Source organism: Rhinolophus hipposideros, assembly GCF_964194185.1.
Source record: "Rhinolophus hipposideros genome assembly, chromosome: 13".
Classification (NCBI taxonomy): Eukaryota; Metazoa; Chordata; class Mammalia; order Chiroptera; family Rhinolophidae; genus Rhinolophus; species Rhinolophus hipposideros.
In genome coordinates, this window is record NC_138059.1 from 8,110,820 (window position 1) to 8,135,218 (window position 24,399).

Here is a 24,399-nt window from a genome sequence, read left to right on the forward strand (position 1 = left end):
CCCAGTGGCAGGAGCTGGGAGGGAAAACCACATTCGCGGCACGGTCCTGAAGAACTTAGCGTGGATCTCTCACTGGGGACCAATTAATTCTGCAGGAAGCTACGGTTTACATTTTACCCTGGAAACTCAGGCGCTGCACACATTCACACGCCTTGGCTCTCAAAGCATCTTTCCTGCAAGTTTGTTTAATCACAGTCATGGTTGAAAACGCCCAGCGTTTCTCCGTTTTTATTAGCTAGTCCTTTCCCACATTTCATCTGCTTTCTCTTAAACACCTTTTTTGGGTCTGTGTTTATAAACCCTCAGTAAACACAAATCTTTGACTTTAATTAGGAAGCCGGCAATGGCCGGAAAAGGAGACTCATTCTAACTATTTCTCATGCACTGTGGATGTTGGAAGGAGAATAAGTCAAAGAAGGGGATCCTACATTAGCTAATAAGGTGACCTGGGGTGACGAATTGTGTGGTCTGCCCCCCAACCCCCCGCGCCCCGTCCCCCAACAGGCCATGCATGTGTCCTGAGTCTGCTGAGATTCTATGTTGACATTACCTGCAATTCATCCATCCATCCATCCATCCATCCATCCATCCATCCACCCACCCACCCACCCACCCGTTCACCAAAGGGACACCCCCTTTTTGTAACATTTCATGATTAGACCTTCAAGGGCAGTGACAATGCCTGTGTTCATTCCAGCTTCTCTGCTTCTTAAAGAGAACATACCATAGGTGCTCAGGAAATACTTGTTTAATGAATAAATGACTACCCGATGTTCCATTATTAGGAACCCATTTCTCTGTTTTAATCAAAAGACTTCTATCTTCAAGGGCGTCTTATAAAAATACCCCAGGGGGAGGGTACAGATTGCATTAGGTCCCCCCAGCAGTAAGTTGACCACAGGAAGAAGGCAGATGGAATTCTGAGGTCCCTGGGGAGCGGGAGAACCCAAAGTTGGCCAGGCTGTGGAGTCGGAACTGGAAATTGGTATGAAGAGAGTGGAGTTAGAGGCCCAGCTGCATTTATTAGCCAGAATGGTTTGGGCAAGTCACCCAAGCTGTCTGAGAATCTAGATGCTGAGGGGGGAATGACAATGCCAGACATTTACTCTTAAGAGTCTTACCTGTTCTGTCCCCTTGGTTTTGGTTCTCGATGGCCCCCTGTTCTCCCAGGTGTTCCCACTGGTACTTATAAGATATTCATTCTGCTCTCACTATGTGCCAGGCCCCGGGGATGCAGTGGTGTGTGAGGTCCATGAGTCCCTTTTTCATCTCAGCCAGGGAATTTAAATCAAAAGACAGACAGCAATGATTCAGGGTCCTGTGCTATATATAAAGAAGCGTGAGGTCCTGTGGGCCTATTGGCCGGGGTTGGGGGGGGGGGCAGCATCAAACCCAGCTGGAGAGATCAAGGAGGGCTACTCAGAGGAAGTGGCACCCAAAAGGGTAGGGGCTGGGCTTTATTACTCTTTAATTCCTACCTCTGAGCAGAGTACCTCATATAACAGGTGTTCAGTGAATGAATAAGCGAATGTATGTAAAAGTGTTTTGTGAACCAGAAAGTGTCATGCAAATGGCAGGTGTTGGTAGTATGATTTGTGGAGTGTAGGGCAGGGGCACCTAAGATAAACTTTATCAGCCAGTTTCCTGAGGACCAACGGTTGCCAAGAGCTAGGAGCTGCCCTCGAACACAGCCAGCGGGGTGACAGACTCAGCCTCCTACCCACTCAGGGAAGCCGACTGCCCAAGGCTGGAAATTTTTAGCCAGCCCAGTAGCCAGCAGCCCTTCCTAAGGGTCCCGATTTGGACATGCAGCTTTGTCCTCTGGACAAAGCTGAGGGCTGAGGGCTGGTGGCTAACTAGGAGGTGGGTGGTGGGTGGCTCACGGTGTGTGTGTGTGTGTGTGTGTGTGGAAACGGAGTGGTGCCCAGCAGGTATACCTTCATCTCTGTACCCCAGTACCCAGCACACGACCTGGCACGTCTGGGTCTTGGGACAGTTGACAGAATGAATGAGTGAACGAACTGTAGATAACGGCAATTGAGTTATCCAGCACGTAGCTGACACCTAGTGTCTTTTACGGGGCAGGAGGAGAGGGATGCTTCTGGAAGTGACCTTTTGCTGCTACTACTGTAGACGTTTTGCAATAGCAGATGCTTGAGGTTCTGCTTGACACTTCTTTCTGTGGTGAGAGATGAAGAAACACTTCCTTTGTGCACACTTGGCTGTGGGGCTGTGTAGACACACACAGAGGCCTCGCCCCCCCCCCCCCCCCTTCCAGCAACCTGGGAACCTCCGAGCCCACTCTGTGGGGCCAGTTATGGTGTGAGGGCTCATGGATCTACAGCTATTTAGTTCTACAGTCTGGTGGGTGGGTGGGTGCGTCTCATGGGCACTTTCTGTACTTTGGGGTGCTCCGCATCCTACCCGCCTTCCTGTTTAGGGGAACCCCAGTGTGTAGGGCAGAGCTCTGCCTCCCAGCAGGGAGACTAAAGTAGACCAGACATTCTTCCTTCCCGCCTCCGGGGCTGGGGCACCAGCATACAGTCTCCGCGTGGCCGCGTGGCCGCGTGGCTTAGAATCTGGCCTGAGTGCCACAGTGAGGCAAGGGCAGTCGGGGTTCTTCAGAGTCGAGAGTCCTAAGCACATGGCCTCGGCACATTCCCCTGCTGCCCAGTCTCCATTGGTCCTTTATCCCAGCCTGGTTCTCTAGCCTGTCTGTCGATTCTGGGAGCGGCCCGTCATTTTCTCATCAAATTCCTTTCCCCCATAAAATAGTCATAGCCGACTTCTGTTGTCTGTAATCAGTCACCCTGACTGACACGTGTTGCCGAGGCCATAGTGAGGGACCTTGGCGCTCCTCTGTCTCCCGCCTCTCTTTTTGGGATGTAGAAACCACCCAGCCTGATCCCATTCCTTGAAGATGGAATCTGCTGCAGTTGAGGTCAGTAAACATTGGGTCACCGGCTGTGTGTCAGGCATTGTGCAAAGCAGGGGGATTCAGAGATAAAGAAACTGTAACCCAGCCGCTCAGGGCTTATAGTCCAAGGGGGAGACAGGCACATGATTCTACTCAGCGTAGTGGAGAACAGGGGCAGGGAAGTGGGTTCTGTTTGCACAAGGCACTCCTAATCCTGACGGGGGACCCACAAAGAAGAGGTGACACCTGAGCTGAGGTGAGCAGGGTGTAAGGAGTTAACCAGGCCACATGAGGGTCCAGCACAACCAAGCCAGGGAGAGGACAGGTGTTACAGAGGGTGGGAGGCCGAGGGTGGTAGATGGTCAGTCTGCGAGGGAAGGCAGAGAAGCCCAAATCTGGATGACCTGTGTGTCAGGGGATAGCAAACATTTTCTGTAAAGAACCAGGTGGTAAGTTTTTAGGCTTTGCAGACCATATGGTGTCTGTTGCAACTGCTGTACTCCTCCATGATAGCGGCCCAGCCGCCAGAGACAACACATCGATGACTGGGCATGGCTGTGTTCCAGTAAAACTTTATTGACAAAAGCAGGTGGTGAGCCTTATTTGGCCTGGGAGCCTTATTCGGTCTGTGAGTTGTAGTTTGCCAGCTCCTGTTGTACACCATGCTAAGGAGTTTGTACCTTACGTTGGGATGATGGTGAATAGATGTACTTCTGGTAGCTGATAACAGTCAGCTCACCTCAGGCCAACTCAGCGAGGAAAGCGAATTAATGAACATGTCTAACTGAAAGGTGCAAGGGTCGGGTGGGCTGCAGGTGGCAGTTGATCTGGGCCCTGGCTCGTTTCTCTGCTCTTCTCTCAGCTCTGCTCTCCTGTGTGAGCTTTGGCCTCAGGCTGCCTCCCTCATGGCGCTAACATGGCTTCAGCAGTTCCAGCCTTCACACCTACCTCTCCTCCCTGGTTCTTGTGGGCCCAGCTTAGGTCACGTGAATATTCTGGGGCCAATCCCCAGAATGAACGGGAAGAATGCTATGTGCTCATTGGCTTAGGCCTGGATCCCTGCTTCCTTGAACTACTCACTGTGACAAAGGTCTTAGGACCCGGGGACTGCTTGCCTTAGGCCAGCCAGGGGCTGCCCCTAAGAGAGACATGGTCAGGCCTGAACCACGTGGCTGCTGCCCAGTGGGAGAAGGTAGAATGAGTCCACGCATGAGAGGATTGTAAGTAGAAGAGCAATGCAGCCAGGTCCACGATTTCTAGTAAAATCACTCCAGTAACCTTGTGGAACAGAGCCAACCTAGAGGCAGGGTACCTTTAGGAGGTCGTTTCTGAGACTGGGTAGCCAGTGGGCAGGCAATGGTGCTGGACATCGGAAGGAGAGAATGAATACGTTTGAGAACTGTTTGGGGGGTGGTATGGCTAGGTCTTGTGACTCATTTAATGTGTGTGAAGTCCACTTTAGGGAGGGTGAAAGATAAAGTTAGCAAGAGATGCCAACGTCTAGCTTGGTAGCTGGTAGAACTAGATGAGGACACATTTACAAGGGAAGATGTTGGGCAAGAAGAACTAGAGGGGCCGTTACACAAGGGCACCCTTCCTTGCTCACCCCAGGCTGGCCCAACAGCATAGTCTCCATTTTTTATTTTTAGAGTTTAGGGGCGGCCAGGAAAAGTTGTGTTCACGTAGAGGAAAGGTTGTTTTTCCTCCTTACCCTGCAGTCCCCTCTGCCTTGGCTGCCAGGAAGCTCAGAGCCAAGTTTATGTTTAATCACAGAAGATATAAGCAGTATTTGCTTTGTTTCCCCTGTTATTTCCTTTTTCTCTTTATTATCGTCATCGATCCTTTTTTGGTTGCATGCTCTCTCAGATCTCTTCTAGAAGGAGGCAAGCTGTAAACAAAGAAATGATAAAGCAAGGAGGAAATAAGGACATTGTGGACCCATGGCTCTGAATCTCTGCCCCCTTTCAAAACTACTGGTCTGAGTTAAATTCTTCCAGTCTGTGCAATGCTGACTGCTCTTGAACGGGAGAGATTTTAGGCTCCTGGAGGACAGGGCCTATGTCCCTTTCATCTTAGCGTTGCCGGCATTTCTTATCACAGTGCCTGGTACATACTAGGCGCTCATTAAATGTCTGAAAAACGGAGCGAATCAGTGATAGCAGAGTCATGTGTTATCTTTCCGAGTGCTGTTCAAGGGTGGCCAGTAGGGTCACTTCTCTCTCTTTGACAAGTGGGCAAGGTGCTGGGGAGGGGGGGGGACATTTTTCACCTCCTCCAATTTGTTCTTCATATTGCCCCCTCCAGATCTTTTGAAAATGTAGATCAGATCGTACCATCCCTCAGCTTACAACCCTCAACGGCTTCCTGTTGTCATTTAAAAAGTAAAGAAAACCCAAGTTCCAGAGGACCAGGCAGCCGCCTGAGCTCCCTGCTGCCTCCCTGCCCTTTCTGGCTGGCCGTAGCCCCCTGCCTCTTTCTGTTTTCTGGAGGACTGAGCCCTTCCCACCCTTGGTGCGTGCTGTTCCCTCTGCCTGATATCGTATCCCTGCCTCTTTGCAAGGCAACGCCTCTTCCTATAGATCTTCTCTTTACTCCATCTCGACACCCTTTTCCTTCCCTCCAAAGCCTTCCTCTCCATTAGTGGGTAGTGTGTGCGGTTTGCACTCCGGTTTATTAGGTCTCCCCGCCACACCCCTAAAGGCAGAGACCACATCTGTCTGTTTATTCACCTCGGCCTCTAGAGCCTGGTGCGAGGTCCGGCACTTGTAAGTACTTGCTCAGTCACTGCTCACTGAACGGAGCTGGGCTGGCCATTCATCCTTCCAACCAGGACTGACCGAGCACATGTAAGTACCAGGCCGGCATTGTGCTCCGCCGCAGGGAAGCAGTGAGAACAAAAGAGGCATCGGATTTGCTCTCCTGGAGTGTTCATTTCAGCTGCTCAGCCTGTTCTGCCTTTTCACCATGTGTTGTTCCTTCCTTCCTATATATGTACATATATGAATACATGTACACACACAAACATACATAGCTATATATGAAATCGTCATTTACTGAACACCTATGTTCAAAAACATGCTTTACACACGTATATGAAAACAAGCATTTCTCGAATACTGACAGTGTGCTACAACTAAAAACCTGTTTATAGACATAAAAGGTGCACATGCAGAAAAAAACTAACAAGCACCGACAGTGTGTATACACCTGTGTGTACGTGTGTTTACTGAACACCTACTTTGTGCCCACGCTAGCACTAGGGAGAACACAGACTGGTAGAAGAGATGGAGGAGAAAACACCATTTTCGCACGAGGGCGTCAGGCCTGCTTCTAGAGAAGGGAGTCCTGCCTGCTCTCCTCTGTTACCTTGATAAGGACAGTCTGGCCATCGTGCCTGCCAAGGGAGTGACTCAGAGTGGCTCCTTATCTATTGATTTAGGTGCTTGCCTAAATCAGAAATCATCTGGGCACTGACTTACTTCGGGTTCTTTGAAAACAATCAATGAGATGGAAATTTCAGGACATCAAGAGACTTAGTTCTCTGCAGGCCTGAAACTTCTCTTTTTCCTTGGAATCGACCATGGAGCGTGGGGGGAATCAGGCTGGGGGTGGTCAAGTCAGTGAAAACTTAAGGGCATCGCTCCCACTCTCCCCTCATTGCCTCCCTCGTCTGGAACTTGACTAATTCTCTGGGTCTTCTTGCCAGGATTTGTCATTCTCTTGCCCCATTCCCTCCTAGGTTTTGAAGCCAAAATGAGGACATTTTTAATTCATTTATGCTGCACATGATGTCCTAGGACAGGGTTTCCAAGGGCTGCTTTGGCGGTGGGAGTTCCAGACAGGTCACCTTTGTGAGCCCTACTTGCTGGCCACACCCTACACTGGCTCTCTTTGTGTTTCTGTAACAGCGTTATTGAGGTATATGGTAGACAGACTAATGGCCTTCCCAAGATGTCCATTTCCTAATCCCCAGGACCTGTGAATACATTACCTTACATGGCAGAAGGGACCTTACAGATGTGACTAAGTTAAGGATCTTGAGATGGAAAGATTTTCCAGGTGGGCCCATTGTAATCACAAGGGTCCTTATAAGAGGGAGACGGAAGGTTCTTAGTCAGAGAAGGAGGTGTGGTGATGGAAGGAGGGTCAGAATCAGAAACCTGAAGATGCTGCACTGCCGGCTTTGAAGATGGAGGAAGGGGCCACCAGCCAAGGAATGCCACAGCCCTCAAGAACTGGTTACCAGATTGTCCCCTAGAGCCTCTGGAGGGAGCATGGTCCTGCTGACACCTGACCTGCAGCCCAGTGAAACCTATTCTGGATTTCTGACCTCCAGAATTATAAGATAATACGTTTGTGTTATGTTAAGTTACTACTACACGTGTGGTACTTTGTTACAGCAGCAGTTACAGGTTGACTTTATGTATCATAAAAAATCCATTTCAAGGGTACAATTCAGTGATTTTTGAGTTGCTTTACCAGGGGGTACTGCCATGAGCATAATACAGGTTTAGAATATTTTAATACAGTGTTAGAATATGTTCATCACCCCAATAGGATCCTTCATGCCCACTTACAGATAATCTCTGTCCTCAGCCCTAGATAGCCACAAGTCTACTTTTTGTCTCAGTAAATTTGCCTGTTAAACGTGCCTTTGGGGTTTCCCTATAAGTGGGACCACATAATCTGTGGTGACTTGGGCTTGGCTTCCTTTACAGAACAGAACATTTCCCAGGTTCATCCACGTTGTCAAGGGCTTCAGGACTTTGTTCCTTTTTATTGTTGAATCATATCACGTTGTGTCGATATGCCACATTGTTTCTCCACTCACCAGTTGATGGACATTTGGGTTGTTTTCAATTTGAGGCTATTATGAATAATGCTGCTGGGAGGATTTGCGTGCAAGTCTTTGTGTGGACATAGGTGTTCATTTCTCCTGGGTAGATACCTGGGATTGGAATTCGCTGGGTTGTGTGCAGTTCTGTGTTTAACTCTTTGAGAAACTGCCAAGCTCTTTTCCGAAGCGGCTGCGCTATTTTTCATTCCATTAGCCATGTATGAGGACTCCCCCTGCACTGGCTCTTAATTATCCGAGGATGGCGGGTAGCAAAAGGGACTGAGTACACACCTGTGTGTATGCACACCCATGCATGGGCACATGTCTGTGCATACGTGAATACCTGGAGAACATTTTCAAGGTACTGTTTCCACTACCTGTAATTGGCTATAGCAAGAGGTAAAGAAGAGGCGAAAAGCTGCTCACTTTTCTGGACTTTGAAGAACGAAGCAGTTCTGGCAGCTTTTCCTCTGTCCCTCTCCCCATCCCCAGTATAAGCCTCACAACGAAACACATAAATAGTCTATTAAGGTTCCAGACCCATGATCCTTAATCCATCCTACATTCTCTTATCCCCGGGTTTGTTTCGGGTGTTTGCCGAAAGTTCGGATTTGGGCATTGGGTGAGGCCTGATATTGGTGCTTGTAACGTACACAAAAAATGAGGCAGAAAGTTCAGCTCTGAAGACACTCGCACGAGCCTGGGGCATCACTGCCCATGCCTTTGTTCTTTCCCCAAGCAGGTCTGGCACCACATGGGCACACACACCACCCCTCTCCCCCGGTTCCAGCTTCTGCTTGTCAGTTCCGCTTTTGCCCTCTTTTTTTGAGCAAGTCTAGACTCCTCACTGAGAGGAGGCAGGACTGGGAGCAGACACAGAAGGTTCAGTCCGGAGGCGGATGATAGATGTCTACCTGGAAGGTAGCCCTGGTGGGGCGAGGGGCCCTGACCCTGCCATGGGGAGGGGGGCGTGATTGGCAGGGATGAGATCCAGATGGAAAGCCTGGCTATTCAATCCAGACTCAGTGGGCAGCAGACCCCTCTCTCTTCCTCAGTGACAACAGTCAACAGAACACAAGCTTAATTTTGAACAGAGATCAGGAAAGGAATCTTGCAGGCATCACATATTCTATTTATGACAGCATGTGGGACAGGGCCATAGAGACTGCAGTGATTTTAAATTCCATTTGATCCCATGAGGAAAAGAGTAAGTAATTGTATGGTGCCTGCCGGAGGTTTCCGGGCCTTTGAGGAGAACCTTGACCGTGGGACTTCCGGACCACACCTGGATCGCCAGGTAGTGGAGCAGGAGCCCGGAGCTGACAGGGCCTTCTGGGCAGCTGACCAAGGCGCGGTCAGTCCCCGGACAGGCAGGCAGGCAGGCAGCCACCTAGGACCTGACCCTGCACCGGCGGGGGTGTGGGCGGGTGCTGTGGCCTGGGCTGAGCCCCGTCTCTGGGGATCTTGGCTGTAAGTTGGGCAGTTGATGGGGGACAGACGGGGAAAGACCAGCGAATCCGAGGTGATGACCTGAGGCCGCAGAGTGGCCGAGCCCTAAAGTGAAGCTCGAGGGACTCTGTTCAGGGGATGGTGTTCCTGGCATTTTTGAAGATGAGGAAACTGAGGCTTGGTGAGGCTAAGCGACCTGTCCAAGGCCACACAGTGAGTGAAAGGAGCAGCCAGAAATTCAAACTCCAGGCTGTTTCTGAAGTCACTGTCACCTTGTAACGTGTCTTTCCTTTAGAGGTTAATGAGATATAAACAGCACCATACAGCACTGAGCCATGAATGAAGGTCCTCGCGACAGCTTGCTGGGCCCAGGAGAGAATAGACGTTTCTACAGAGTCACCACGGCCGCCAAGGAAGTAGGGCCTGACTGCCTTTCGTTGCACAACCAGCAGCTGTTACCATCTGTGTTGCCAGTGTTGGTCTTGTTTACGGGCAGTCGAGAGGGTGAGAAACCACATGAAGTCTAAGGGCTGGAAGGCTCCGGTCGCTCTGCCAGAAAACAGAGACCCCATTTTTCAGACACCAAGTGAGATGTGCAAAGAGCAGAAAATGTATGCAGAACTGCTGTGTGGCTTCCATTTTTCAGTGAACATGTATTAATTAGGGTTGTAATAAAATATGTCAACAAGCAGGTAAATTTATTTACAAGTGTTAGAGGGGGAAAGCAGAGAACCTGGTGTTTGTCCTGGCTCCCCTGCCTCCTGACTGTGTGACCCTGGGATGTCATTTCACTTCTCGTAATCTCAGTTTCCACTTCTGTAAAATGGGAAGGTCGTAGCAGAAGATCCCTCACATCTATCTAGAAATTAACTCTCGGCACATTGCAGTTATAAATGCTGTCAGTTTCTGTTCTGTGTCAAGAGACGTTTTATCCATAGACTTTTTCCTATGGTTTTGGGTGAAATTTATGCAGGTGGCCATTTTTCAATGAAAACAGGTGGGGAAAAGCTCTATTGTACATCACAAAGGCTTAACTTAGAGCCTCTTTCTGTCTTAGGTGGGTCTTAGAAGGTTCTGGGAGGACCTTATGGTTGTCATTGGAAGTGGGCTGTGTTTATGAGGTTCTTTCAATGGTTACATCACCCCTATGAAGAGTGGGGCTTTGACCTCAGTGGGCGGGAGTGGATTACAGAACATATGCGTGTGGTGGGGGGATGTACGGAGGGGGTCGCCCTCTTCCTCAAAGAGGTTATGGTGGCAACTGGGATGGTAAAAACACCTACCGTTTGGAAACACTGTTCCTGTGGGTGGAATGTGTGAATGCCTGGGGCTGGGAAAGGTTTTGTCTGTGTGGTTCTCCTCCTGTGGAGGAAACAGGTCGTAGGGGCCAGGTGATGGCACCTCCTAAGCTGTGTGAGAGGGACTTGCATGGCCATCGGTAAGTAAGCAGTGCAGAGCGATTGAAGGCTTCATGTGTTGGAAAAGGTCACCAGTGACAGTGTGGAGGGTGAGGGACTGGAGTCTGGGCTCCACAGTGACAGGCCGATGCTCTGTGGGCACAAAGCAGAGGGCTTGGGGCCTGGAGCCAGCCTCCCAGATGCCATCAAAGCCACCAAGTCAGATGCAGTGGCTGCCAGGGCAGGAAGTGGGGCCTGGTAGCAACCAGCAGTTTCTCATTAACCCATTGAGGATGGCATCAGTCAGTGCTCTGGCTGGCAGGTGGCAGAAACCAAACTCAAAGTAGCCTGGGTTAAAAGAATTAATAATTTACTATGTTTAGTCACTAAACAGCCAGGCATGTCTGGTCCAGAGGCCCAAACCAATGCTGGCTTCTATTTCTTGGCCCTGCTTTCCTCCCTCCCTATTTCTCAGGTGGTCTCTCCCTTTGAGACGGCAAGAGGCTGCCAGCAGTTTGCATTCAGGCCTACATGCTGTCATGTTAACTACCCTGTGGGCTGGGGCAAAGGTACCTCTTTCCAGTGGCTTCTGCCTAAGTGCTAGGAAAGGCTGTTATTATTGGCCAGTTAGGGTCCCATACCCATTCTCGAATCTCAGGAGGACTCTTATGGCCACTTAGGGTCACATGCCTGTTCTGGAACCAACTGTTGGTTCCAGAAGGTCTGTGCTGAGTGCCCTCCCCTAGGTAACATGCTGGTCCCTGGAGCACATGAGAGGAGGGTTGAAGATGCTTCTGTAGGAAACCTGGGTGCCATTGCTAGAAGGGGCATGAAAGCTGGGCAGGCAAGATTGTTGGGAGCTCCGTGCTAAGTTCCTTTTGTCCAGTTAGGGAGACTCCTGCCTCACTGGTGACCTGAACGTGATGGAGTGAATGTCCTGGAGGGAGGCAGGTGTGGGGGTTCTGTGGCCTGTCCCTCGGTGCCACTGCCACATGAATCAATCTCTTTCCTCCTCTCCCTCTCCTTCCAGCAAACATTGGTGGTGATACCTTGTCCCTCCTCTGAATCCCTCACAATTTTGTTTGCACTCTTCATGCCCCTTACCCGTGCCCAGGGGTGGTGGTCAGAATATTTAACATTGGGCACCCCTTAGAGTACTTTCTGGAAGCCTCCACAGTGCCTGGTGGTAACTCTTTCCTTGCTGGGTCCTGGGGGAGGTCTGGCAGCCGTGGAGGAGAGCCACTTAGGGAGAGGGCTCTGCACAGCAATTATTTCCCAACCTGTTTGAAGTATTTCAGTATTTTAACAACTGGTGCAGCCGTGCTGGTGTGAGGCAGCACTTCCTGCTGGTTTGAAAGCAGCTTTCAGGGTGGGGCTGGAGTAGAATGTTCCTTGCTTCCATCCATCTCTGCCCCTGTGCACACGCACGCCCTCCCATGATGTTCAGTGGGCCTTTCACAGAGTGAATGCCATTGATTTTTGAGGAGGTCGACTGAGAAAAGCAGGGGAGACTGCTCTGGAAATGGCGGCTTTCCCCTCTCAACCCACACTGTCAGCTCGCCCTGTGCAGTTGTTCAAGGCTGTTCCTCTGAGGTTTGTCTAGGCCACCTCTGCCCACACGCAATCTCTTTGCACCTGAGCTTTTTTTTTTTTTTTTTTTTTCCCTGCGAGCAATTCAGGTTTATAGGCCTTGGAGAGTGTGCAAATATTTGATTTTAATTAAGGAAGTCTGGATTGAGGAATAGAAAAATGTACTTCTTGTTTATTATTTCTGGGAGGGGCTTGGGGGGCAGGGTAGGGACGACATAGGGTGCCCCCAGCCACATCATCAGTCACCTGGTCCTCCAGGGTGGTCCAGGCACCCAAGAGGAGAGGCCAGGCCAGGGGCCGTGGGGTGGGCCCAGGGTGGCCTGTGGGGAGAGAAGGGGGGCAATAAAGCAAGAGGCTGCACACCTGGGAGATTTTCGGGAGCCAGAATCTGGAGCGTGCAGCAGGTGATGAGAAGGATGGTGCCTGCCACCCAAATACCTACTGTGCGTTAGGATTCCCTACTGGCTGGGGTGCTCCTCGGATTGCCCATCGGACTGATCCCTTGGACTGATCTCAATATCCTCACCATCTTTAGTGACATATGATTACTCCCATTTTACAGCTGAAAAAGCTCAGCCCAGAGAGGTTATGGAATGGATTCAAGATCACCCAGCTGTTAAGGGGCAACCGGTGTGTGTCAGGCTCCAAAGTGTGCAAAAACCACCTCCCTGTGCAGTGCCCAAAGGTGTTCTTAGGGCACCCCTCCCACTGCATTTAAGGATAGGTGGGGTCCTGTAAATGAGAGCCTTAGAATATTAAATGAGATTTTATCCTGACTGACAGAGCCTACATACTGGCTGTAAGAGGAAGAGGAAAAGGTGTGTGTGGGGGGGCTGAGGGTGGGGGAGGCCACGGTCAGCAGCCTGAGGCATGGGGACCAGAATGAACCCAGGAGCCCAGCGTTCCTGCCCCAGCCCTGCGGGCAGCAGCAAGGGGCTTTGGCTGAGTCATACCGTGTCTCGGAGCTGGTTTCCCCTTTGGTGAAATGAAGGCAACCACCACAATAATAGCGTTTATTGTGGGCTTTCTCGGTGTCAGCAGCAGCCCTGGGACACCAGGACAGAGAGCTGCATGGATTAGGGGTCTGCCTTTGGGTGCTCAGCGGTTAGTGGGGAAGGACCCTCCCCACCAGTGCTGCACAGGAGACCTTGGACCGGAAGGTGCTGTGCCAGTGGGGGGGTGGGAGGGGCGCTGCGGGAGTCCCAGCTCTGGCTTCGGGGCCCTGCAGCCCTCCGCCTGTGGTCCCTGCGGCCAGGGGGAGGGACCCATTAACAGGAGGGCTCCTTCCTGCAGCCCTCAGAGTGCTCCCGCCCGCCGTGCCCCCCCACCCCACCCTTCCCCCCACCCCACCCGGGGCTGCTCTTCAGCATCGCCTCCCAAGCCTCCGGAGGGGCAATACCGGGTCCCCAGCTGTGCAGCGCGGTCACCTGGGAGCTTGCTGCAAACACCGACTCCCAGTTCGGGGGAAGACTGTTTTTAAAAAGCTCCCCGGGTGATTCTGCAGCGCAGCTTGCTTCTCCCGGGACCCACCGCCCCTTCCCGCCGAGGGGATGGATTAAATTAGGGCCGGGAGAGGCTCCGGAGAGGGTTCTGCCGCAGGGGGCTGCGCAGCCGCGGCTTCGCTCCCGCCGCGTCCCGGCCCCCGGGGGGAGCAGGGGCGGCGTCCCTGGCAGGTGCGCGGGGCCCCACGCCGCGCAGGCCGCGCTCGCAGGCGGTCCCCGGGGCGCGCGTCGGCCCCGGCTGCCGGTGTCCGGTGAGGGGCGCAGCGGAGCGCAGCAGGGACCCCAGGCTCCCCCGCCTCCCCACTCACGCGACCCGGCACAGTACCCCCTCGGTACCCAGTACTCCCCTCCCCCTCCGCCGCAATCCGCCAGGTGGCACCTTCTGAATGAACACGGTGACAGCTAGCTGCAGGCCTGGGACAGAAATCAAGGCAGGGTGGGGAGCCCCGCTGGACAACCAGGGCAGTGTAGAACCTGAATTCAAACCTGACGGGTTGTATCTGGTTGAAATGCCCACTGGTGCTCGGTTCAGTTCAGAATCAGATTTTATTTTTCCCCAGCATTTTGACATAGACTGAGTTTAGCTGCTTCTAAAGGAATCCTAATTTTTGAAGCTCTGCTACAGGCCAGCGACATTCTGAACGTTATCTCATAATACATTTCTAAGGATAAGAGAGGAAGAAGCCAGCCTCCCCAAGAAGTTGGGGACACAGTAGCTCATGACTGGGTCAGGATTTGGATCTATCTCTGTCTGACTCCTGTCTGACATCCTTGTTCCCAGAGAGGGAGTGGGGTTCTGTGTAGGTAAAACTGGGGCTGCGCTGTCCAGTATAGTGGCCACCGGCCACAAGGGGCTATTAATTAAAATGAAATAAACTCAGTTACACTACCCAGAGCTGAGGTCCTCAGTGGCCACATGGCACCTGCTGCTGCTGTATTGGACGAAATACTTCTATTACTGCAGAAAGTTCTATTGGACACGCTGAGCCGGAGGGACCACATGGCACAGATAGGGCACTGGGGCCAGGCCTGTATGGCTGAGGAAGGGAAATTGTGAGCAGGCTGTGTGACCCTGTGAGTGTCCATCACTAAAATGACCAGCCGTCCTGGGTTGCTCGGGACTTGCCTTGCAAAAGCTGGGAAATCCCCGGTAACCTGCGGTGAGTTGGACCATCTGGTTCCCTACACAGTTTTCATGTAGATGTCACTCCTGCGCTCAGTTGAATAAGTGATGGCATCATTCAGGTAGAGTGGGAGGAGTGCTCTGAGAAAGGGAAGGACTGGGGTAGGAGGTCCCCAGCAGGGGCCCCCATCTAGACTGAAGCCTCCTGACAGGGTACACCTGAATTGAGAGCGGACACCTGGAAAACAGTTAACCAGGTGAAGGGTTTTGGAAGGTAAATGATCATCCCGAGGTAGTTCGGAGTTGGGCAACTTGGTAGCTGGTTCTGATTCTGCTGTGATCTGATGGTCTGACCGTTCTCTCACTTATGAAATCAGGCGGTAGACCAGATACCCAGAAATGATATTCGAGACCTCTACCCATGTCATTTTTTCAAGTAAATAATGGTTTGTCTTTAAAGGCGGCTCATGCTTCTACTTGAGTGTTTGATTATCGGTTCTCTGTTATTTCAGAGACTCCATCCTTACCTTGCTCTTCTGTGAATCAGCTTCTCTCCAGTTCTCCACTTTAGGAAGGGTTCGGGCGACATCACAGGGTTAAGGAACTGAGATGGTATTAAGTCTGACGCATTGTGCTATTCAGTACACAACAGTTTCTTTCCCCGCCTCCTTCACTTCCTCCTCACTCACCTTCATCTTAAGTTTCTTAAATCAATGGTATGCTGAACTGGACTTCTTGAAAAAGGAAGAAGACCACCTAGTATATAATATAGTATACAACAATAATTAATGTTGTTAACTTAAAGAGATGATTGGTTAAAACTTCAAAATTTTTTTATTTTGAATGTTTACCAGTATGTTAACTACCCTACCTATGTAGTCTCTTCCTTTCCCCTAAACTATCTGAGAATTCTTGAGGTTAAAGGCAGATGTTTCACTTGGGCATAGAGTTGCAAGTACTACATTAAAAACATTTTTTAAAATTTATAAGCAGTAGATCATGATACTATGGAATAATTATTATAAATAGCTAACATTTATTGAGTATTTAGCACACATTACCCACTGTTCTGGGAGAAAATTTCATTACATAAGTGATTAAGGATTGTCGGAAATACTGCAGAGCTCTTGTAATCGAACAGGATTATGGGTATAAGTTTATAATTTTATTAACAGGGATAGAATGAATCACGGCTAAGCAAAACCAGCAAATGGTAAACAAGCCAATAAAATTACAAGATGAATTCGCTGAAGAGGAGGAGTAATTACTTGAGTTATATTTTTTTGTTTAATTAACACTTATTAAGTGTCTTCTGGTAGCAGGCACTGTTAGGTAGTTTTACATCTGCTCTTTTATTTAATTACAATGGGTTCTTCCCTTCCAGATCAGATTTCCCGTGGGCTTCCTTTGACTAATGAGTTATCCTAGCCCAGTCCTGAGTCCCACTTGTGCATTACCATTACCTGGGGAGCACTGGAAAACTATGGTGCTGGGCTTTCATCCTGTGTCAGACAGGCCACTTGTGCGGGGCTGGGACCCAGCAGTAGTAGTTTTAAACGTTCTCCTCCCTCCTCTGTGAACTCTGGGTAAGCTGGGGTGAGAACCACTATGCTAGACTGACTATTTGAGATGTTATTTCACTTGCAGAAAAAATATTGACTGAAACCCCTCAGCAGTAAGCAACTTCGCAAACTTCAGGAGAAGAGCTTGCTATGGCAGGTAGAATTAAGTAAAACACCTGTTTTCCTTTGTTTGCTTCCTATTAACTGGGACATGGGAAGTGTCAGAAGAGTTATTAAGTGAAACAGGCTAGAAAAAGTTGGCCTAAATGTCCCAGACACAGAATTTCCAGATGTGCTTAATTTGTCATCTGGGTTTTGCTGTGATATTTATGAGAAACATGCCAGTGACTTGCATTATAAGTGGTTTTTTTTTTTTTTTTGAAGAAACGATTCTAAGGAGCTTCTACACTAGAGGTAATTCCTTTTAATGAAATACATATTATAGGCACAGAGTACAGATCTGTGAATAAAAGAGTTTAAGAGGACACAGAGAATGATGGAGGGGTTATAGGTTGAAATGGCTTCTTTAAAAATAGTCTTTGATGTCGTAGTAAAGTTGTTTAATATCAAAACATTAAAAAATATGAAGGAATTAAGTGGTTTGAGGAGCTGAACTTTTCTTTTAAAATTGTTATAGCCTTAGATCACGTAGCAGGGAATGGACCTAAAACAATGATCTTTGATCAAAAACATATCCAGTCCCTAAAAAATTTCCTGGTTATCTTCGTAAGTGGATTTGCATCAATGGGAACTTTTGATCTTGCCTCGGAAATCCCAGGAGTACTGAGGGTGAGGTGTAATTGGTGGTTAGATAAAGGAAAGCTTCCATTAGACCTGCCAACATTAAGCATTTCCTCCTAAAATTAAGCAATGTGTCTGGTAGAGGTGAGCAGATACCCTGCCATTTAAGAACATTGTACCCTTTTAAAAACATTGTATTGCAATTGCTAAGAGACCTTGGGCAAGTCGTATCATTTTTTTGGACTCGGGGTTCTTCATGGGTGTCATGAGAGGATTGTCAGTTTTCAGTGACACTGAGCCCCAGATGTCGTCTAGAGAACACTGGAAAGGAGAGTTGGCAGGACTTTGGGTCTGTGGGTCTCCTGCCCTGGCCTCAGACAGAGCTGCTGTTTTGGGGAGGGTTCTGTATGGGTGTTCATTTTCGGAGAGAAAAATATCAATTCTGCATGCATGCTGGAGGACCTCCTATGCATGAGGCATAGTACCGGGTGCTGGGGCCACCAGGATGACCAAAACACAGTGTCAGCCCTCAGGTAGCTTACAGTGTCCCGGAGGAGACAGGGACACAGATAATGCTAGCATTTCTTCAGCTAGGTCAGGGGCTGGGTGGGAGAGGGGGACAGTCCCCTCAGAAGACTGATTGTGTATATGAGCCCTGGGTGTTTTTTTTTAGCAATAAATGACAAGCAGAGGACAGCTCCCTCCTTGAGTCACTGCCTGGTCATTCCTGAGGGGAAAAGAAAGAGGAAGGAGGAGGGCCCACGTGGGATGGTTGGGACTTCCTTATGCCCTGGAGTGGACTCAGGGACTTGGCATTCTGGTGAAAGGGCTGTCGGGGAAAGAGGATGGTCTGGGCTCTCAGAACCAGGTAATCAGGCCTTAGGGCTGGGAGGGACCTCGGGAGGTCACCTAGTCCAGGCAAGGAACCCTGGCAAGCCCGCCACCTACACAACCAGGCCTACGTGGCCTACCTGTCTTCCCACCTCTTGTGCTTGACCATGTAACCCAGCACCTTAGCCTGCGGGCCTTTGCACGGTGCTGTCAATTCCACGTGGGACCCCTCCTGCCTCGGCTGGGCCAATTCTGATTTGTCTTTTAGTTCCCAGCTTAGACATCACCTCGTTGGGGAAGACTTTCGTACTCTACCCATCACTTTCCCTCCCATGCTGAGTCATGAAAGACCCTTTTCTGTGACTGTGCAGCAGCTCCTGCACTCAACCCTGTTGTATCACTTTTTCACTCTCCATTATAATTGCTTTTCTGCCTGTAATTGTCCCACTAATCAATGAGAGCCCCTAGGTGGCTGGGGCAGTTTCATTCCTGGAATTATCTCCATGGCCACATGCTTACCACATCACAGGTGCTCTGTAGGTACAGTTTTTGAATGAACGAGTGTCCTCTCTTGGCAGCAGAGCCTGCAGGAGCTCAAAGAGGTTCAGTGACTTGCCGGAAGTCACATATCTCAGAGACCCCGAGCAGGGGATGGAGAGCATGCTGTGAGTCTACAGAGGAGAAAAAAATCAGAGCCAGTTTTTAGAGCCATAGTCCAGGTTCTCTCTGCCCATATTGTGGAAGTAAAAAAGTAGTCACCCTTGTTTTGAGATGACCACTTTCCTTCTAGGGTTGCTGCACTCTTGGCTCCTGGGTTTATCTCAACGTGGTGCAACAACCAGCTTACTCTTCATGTTCTTAAAAGAATTCAAGAGTTTTGTGAAGATGCATTGGTGTACTTTTTCTAATTTCTAGGACTTTTGCCCAAGGCCCTAACATTTTTCCCAAGGGAACAACTTGTCCCCATTTTCTATTTTGTAAATGTGGTCAAAAAAAATCAGAGAGGAAGGAAAAAATCCTTTATGTAACTGGAACACATAGTGGGAGGAGTCAGAAGAACTGAAATCGTGTTTCTGGGCATTGGTGTCTGTGTGTGTACGTGTGTGGGGCGTGTTGCACACGTTTGAGGACAACTTGTGAGTATACTGCGATGGTTCTTACATCTCTTCTTTCTTTGGCTGCTGAGCAGTGCTGTGATTATTTTAAAAGGAATTTTAAACCACACTCATGCAAACAAAAACAACAAAAAGAAAACCTGTGCCGGCAAACCAAAAGATTGCTGGCAAAAGCCACAGAAGTGGTTGTTGGAATGATCAGCTGATAGTGTTTTCCCAGCATTCAAACGTGCTCCCCAAACCTTTTGTGAATAAAATGAGGCAGGTTAAGTGGCTTCCGGTCGTTTCAGCAAAAGAAGAATACACCAATGCAGCTAAAGATCTAATCAAAATAAAGGCCAGCAGAAGCCATGCTGTTTCTTGTTGATGCAATAAGAGTGTCTAGACACTGCCGACCTTGATCCCACCTTCACACTAAATACTGGTGAATCTGTTTAAATGGGATGTCTAGCTATTGTTTTTATGAAAACTCTCTTTGATTCGTAAGTTTTTGTCAAAATCTCTCTGTAAGATTTGAGGGTGCTAAGGGTGGTGAAATGTTTGTTTTCCTTTCTCTACAGTGTAGAAACCTAAAGCAGGAAGTGACTCAGGGGTAGAATGACTAACACCAGTTCAAACTCAGGTTGAGCTGGGCATTTTACTGGGACCAAGACTTGCTTCTAGAGCTCAGAGTTCCAGCCTCCTTTATCGCAGATTTCCAAATCTGAAAGGACACCCCGGCCCCACTCTCCATCCCTGGGACAAACACGGTCCAACCAAACTGTCCCTCAGTCATGGGAGTTAGTTCTGGAACTTTGCTCTTTCCTTACTGTGCAACCTTCAGCAAGTTACTGAACTTCTCTGAATCTCCATTTCTTTATTTGTAATACATAAGACTATTGTGAACATTAAATGAGAAAAACGTTTGTGAAACGTGGCTCTGTGAGCTCTAATAGTCTGAAGACATGGAATTTGGAGTTGGTATTCCCAGACTAGCTGTGGTATGGGAAAAAATAATGGCTAGGATTTATTGGGGGTTTAATGTGTGCTGAGGTCTGTTGTTACTTGATTAATCCTTGTTGTAACTTTGTTTTACAGGAGAAGAAACTGAAGCCTGGAGTTTGAGTAATTCATTCAAGGTTATCAAGTTGGTAAGTAACAGAACCTTATTTGACCATGGCTGTCTTGCTTCAGCCCCTGTGCTCTCAACCACTTCACTAGGAAGAAAAATTTAAGTGGATGGTAACACTAGGCCAGGACACAGATTTCAGTTCAGTGCCTCTGTTGAAATGAGAATCTATATGCATTCTTTCATTCACTCCATGAATATTGAATGAGAACCTGCAAGGTTATCAGGCCAAATATTAAATTAAACAAGGATTATCACTTTGGAGGGAAGAAGACACTCCCAGCCTCTAATCATCCGTAATAGTAATAATAATAATAACTAACATTTATTGAGACTATTGAATAGCAGACCCTCTGCTAAAGGCTTAGTCTGAATTATCTGTTTAACTTTACAACAGCCCTAGAAAGTTGACGTTCAAAGAAGGGAAGTAAATTGCCCACATTCACTCCATTAGTAAGTGGTTGTCTTAGTCCGTTTGGGCTGCTGTAACAGAATACCATAGACTGAGGGCCCTGTAAACAACAGACATTTAATTCTCACAGTTCTAGAGACTGACAAGCCCCCAAATGAAGGTGCCAGCAGATTTGGTTTCTGATGAAGGCCTGCTTCCTCATTCCTCAATGGCCAGCTTTTTGCTATAACCTCATGTGGCAGAAGGGGCCAGAGAGCTCTCTGAGGTCTCTTTTATTAGGGCACTAATTCTATTCATAAGCCTCCGCCCTCATGACTCCATCACCTCCCAAAGGCCCACCTCCAAATGCCATCACATTGGGGGAGTAGGTTTCAACATATGAATTTTGGGGGGACACCGTCACTTGCAGAGATAAGAGTCAGTAATCCCATCCAAGCCATCTGGCTTGAGAGCCTGTCACCGTAACTATTGTAAATGTGTCACTCTTGTAAGTCCCCTCATAGAAAACCAATTCTGTGCACTTGGTGCTCTCTCTCTCTCCCCAGAGGGCACTTCTCTTTTCTGCCTCTTCTTTCCCTAGACGTCCTGGTTTCCTCACCACCCTCCATTCAACTGACTAGCATCGGGAGAGGTTTAGCCGTAGAACGGAGATCAGTCGGCAGAATGCTATGAGGCCGTCTCTCATGCATGCTTTCCACTTTTATTTTGACTGCGGAATAACTGACATACTGTCATATGCACCAATTGTAATCCTAGAGCTTGAGGAATTTTCAGTATGTCACTGTCATCTCACCACTACCCAGATCAGGGTACGCAGTATTTCCATCATTCCAGCAACTTCCCTCAGGCCCCTTTGCGGTTAGTCCTGCCCCCAGAGCACATCACTGTTCTGACTTACGGAAGTCATACTTCTTATCACATCACAGATTCCTGCTTCTAAGTCATCCAGATCCAATTATACTTGCTCAACAAAAACAAAAAGTAGAGATAAAAATAATACTTTCAATGGCGTGGGTGATCTTGTCATCCCACCCAACTGGCGTCTCTCTTGTAGCGAGTGTAAAAGAGAGACGCAAATCTGCTGTTCCTTCTGTCGGTCTTTGTTCATGTGGCTTTTTAGAGTGCGAGCAGCTTGTACCATCGATTGTGTTTCTCATATTTATAGATTTTAACTCTCATACAACAAGTTCCCGACATCCAAGCTGGCTATTTCTTCTGGTGCTCAACCGAAGATACCAAATGCTGAAGTAGTAATAAAATGGGCTCTACTCTGTCAGTCTCCATGTGTGAGACCTTACTATGGGATTTTCAAGGAGAATTTCGACTCCTTTCAATTTTCCTATTACCCGCTGACTCTAGAAGTTAACCCTTGAGTCAGATGCTCTTGTGATGGGGACAGTGTAGGTAAGTGGTGATCTTAGATTTGGTGTCTGGGAATCACTGTGGCAACACGATGGACTACGCCGATTTGTGTGAGTCCTTCCTTATGGGAACAGAGAGTTGACTGAAATATAAGAACGATACCCTGGGGAGCTCATCAGAAAGGGAAGTCCATGAGTGTCAAAAATGCAGAGAGAAATCTCAGCCCAATGGTTATGTAAGCTGAAGCCATAGGCAAAAGGCCCATAGGCTTTTGCACCCAGGAATAGGCAGTAGAGTGTGGAGTGTTAAGGTGTGAATGCCACGGTGGGTCTAGAAATGAGACCTGGGCCCAAGGTGGAATTGAGCATCTGGAAGTCTAAACCATCACACTTCTTCATGAAAAGGGACTAGACAAACTCTACTGTCTGGAGAAACAGAGGAAGCTTGCCTTAGTGGGAAAAAGTCACAGCAACAAATTAAACACCTGGGGCTATACCATCTGTGGTTGTGGAATCTATATTATTATTGTCTATGAGGTATAAGACCCCTCAAGCTGAGAAATTAACATAAAAACTGGCCTAGTACCATGGAAATCCCTAGCACAAACACAGAATCCCTTCATTGGTATATTTGAACAACCCTGACTTTACAGGATGCCCACAGACAGAACTGCCTTTTCTGATGATGAGTTCACAATTAAATAATATGAACTATTCAGGAAATGAACTACTGTGAGTTGAAAGTAAAAGAACCATCTAATTGAGGCTATAAAATAGGGTATTTAAAATGGTTAAAGACTAAAGATGATATCATGAATGTAAAAAAAGATGAAAGAAGAGTATTTGAAAGCAACCAAACTGATACGAAAAATAGTCATTGAAATTAAAATCCAAGAAAAGGGTGAACTGACGAGACATAGCTAAAGAGATAATTAGTGAACAGGAAGACAACAGGAATAGTTGTTAAGCTCTTCGTGTATGTCAGAAACTGTTCTGTGTAATTGCATTTAATCCTCAGAACAAAATTATAAGGGAGGCATTATTATTATCATCCATGTTTTACAGATGAGGAAACTAAAGCACAGTAGTTTAAGCCTCTTGCCCAAAGTCATAAAGCTGGTAAGGGACGGAGCTGGGATTTGACCCCAGGCTGTCTAGTGTAGCCTAAAGTCTGTGTTTACAATTACTATGGAAAATTGTCAAGAATAATCACTAAGCAATAAAGAGATAAGAGTATGAAAGAATCCAAAGAGGAATAGAGAAAAGAATGAGAGGGTACTACTTGGGTCAAAACAGAGGAACTAGGGGAGAGACAGTATTAGAAGACAGAATGATTAGATGTCCCTTCAGATCTTCTCCAGTCCTAGGTTCCAAGAATTTGTGACCATATCCAGGGTGGAAATTTCCCAAGGAGGGTGGCAGAGCTTCAATTTCCACTGTAGTATGCATTGATGTGCTAATATGTTTGACAAAGGTCTCTGGGGTAGAGGGGAGAGAAATCCTTACTTGGAGTATCTGCTCATTTCTATGGTATAAATACTTCTACCATGACCAATTTCAAGCTACCAACATGATGTTGCTGAACACAGAATTGGGAAGAGATGTGCAGTCAGCTCTCTTGAGCCGGTATGAGCCAGCTCCAGGACTCCGGTGGCTCTGACATTCATTCAGTTTTAAACTCTGATGTCTGGGCTGGGAATTCAGGGATAGAATTTTCAGGAAGTAGTAATGTCATGTGTGATGTCAGAGGTGCAGGAAGAGACAATGGGTTAAGAGTGGCTCTCAGCCTGGCCTCTTTCCATTAAAAAAAAAAAACCCACAAAAAACATTTTGTGAATGTGGGTGGAGAAACCAGCATACTAATTACATTATTTTTGTGACAGTGAAAATGAGTACCTGTTTGAAGAGCAATTTGGTTATATCACGTAACATTTCAAATGCATGTTCCTGTTGACTGTAGTTCCACTTCCAGGATTTTATCTTACAAATCCCATCTTTCCTATAGTTACACATGTGTATGCAGACGTGTATAATGTATTTTCATTGCAGCCTTGTTTGCTGCATTTCATTTGCAGCAAGACCCAAATGAAATGTACGCCAATTGGGGATTGATTGAATGAATTATGGCATATTCTTACAGTAGAATACTGGGCCACTGCTTAAAATAGGAATGATCTCCATGTTACATTCTGAAGTTAAAAAAAAAAAAAAAGGCAATATGTGTAAAAGTGTCTGTGGTATATGCCTAAAGTAAAAAAAATAGAGGGAGGTAGAAGTGCTTATACACACCCACCCACACACATACACATGCTTGATTACGTGTAGACTGTTGCAGGAAAGGCACCAAGAAAGAAAGTCATTGTGGGGATACTGTTTATCTCGTGGCAAAAAGGGACTGTGGGTCTAGGGTAGATGGAAGATACCTTACTGTATATCCTTTTATATTCTTTTGAA

The 24,399-nt window shown here is 48.0% G+C and overlaps 1 protein-coding gene across 13 annotated transcripts in view; it reads left to right on the forward strand.

Moving 5' to 3' along the window:
• Positions 1–24,399, forward strand: part of CYRIB (CYFIP related Rac1 interactor B) — a 129,229-nt gene that overhangs the window by 16,841 nt on the left and 87,989 nt on the right. For 10 of the 13 annotated variants that reach the window (XM_081070180.1, XM_081070171.1, XM_081070176.1 and 7 more), the window contains exon 2: positions 20,142–20,194. The gene's annotated coding sequence lies outside the window, so the exon portion shown is untranslated. Of the gene's footprint in view, positions 1–18,986; positions 19,086–20,141; positions 20,195–24,399 lie in introns of those variants that run through there. The other 3 variants (XM_081070167.1, XM_081070181.1, XM_081070175.1) reach the window with 2 other exon arrangements.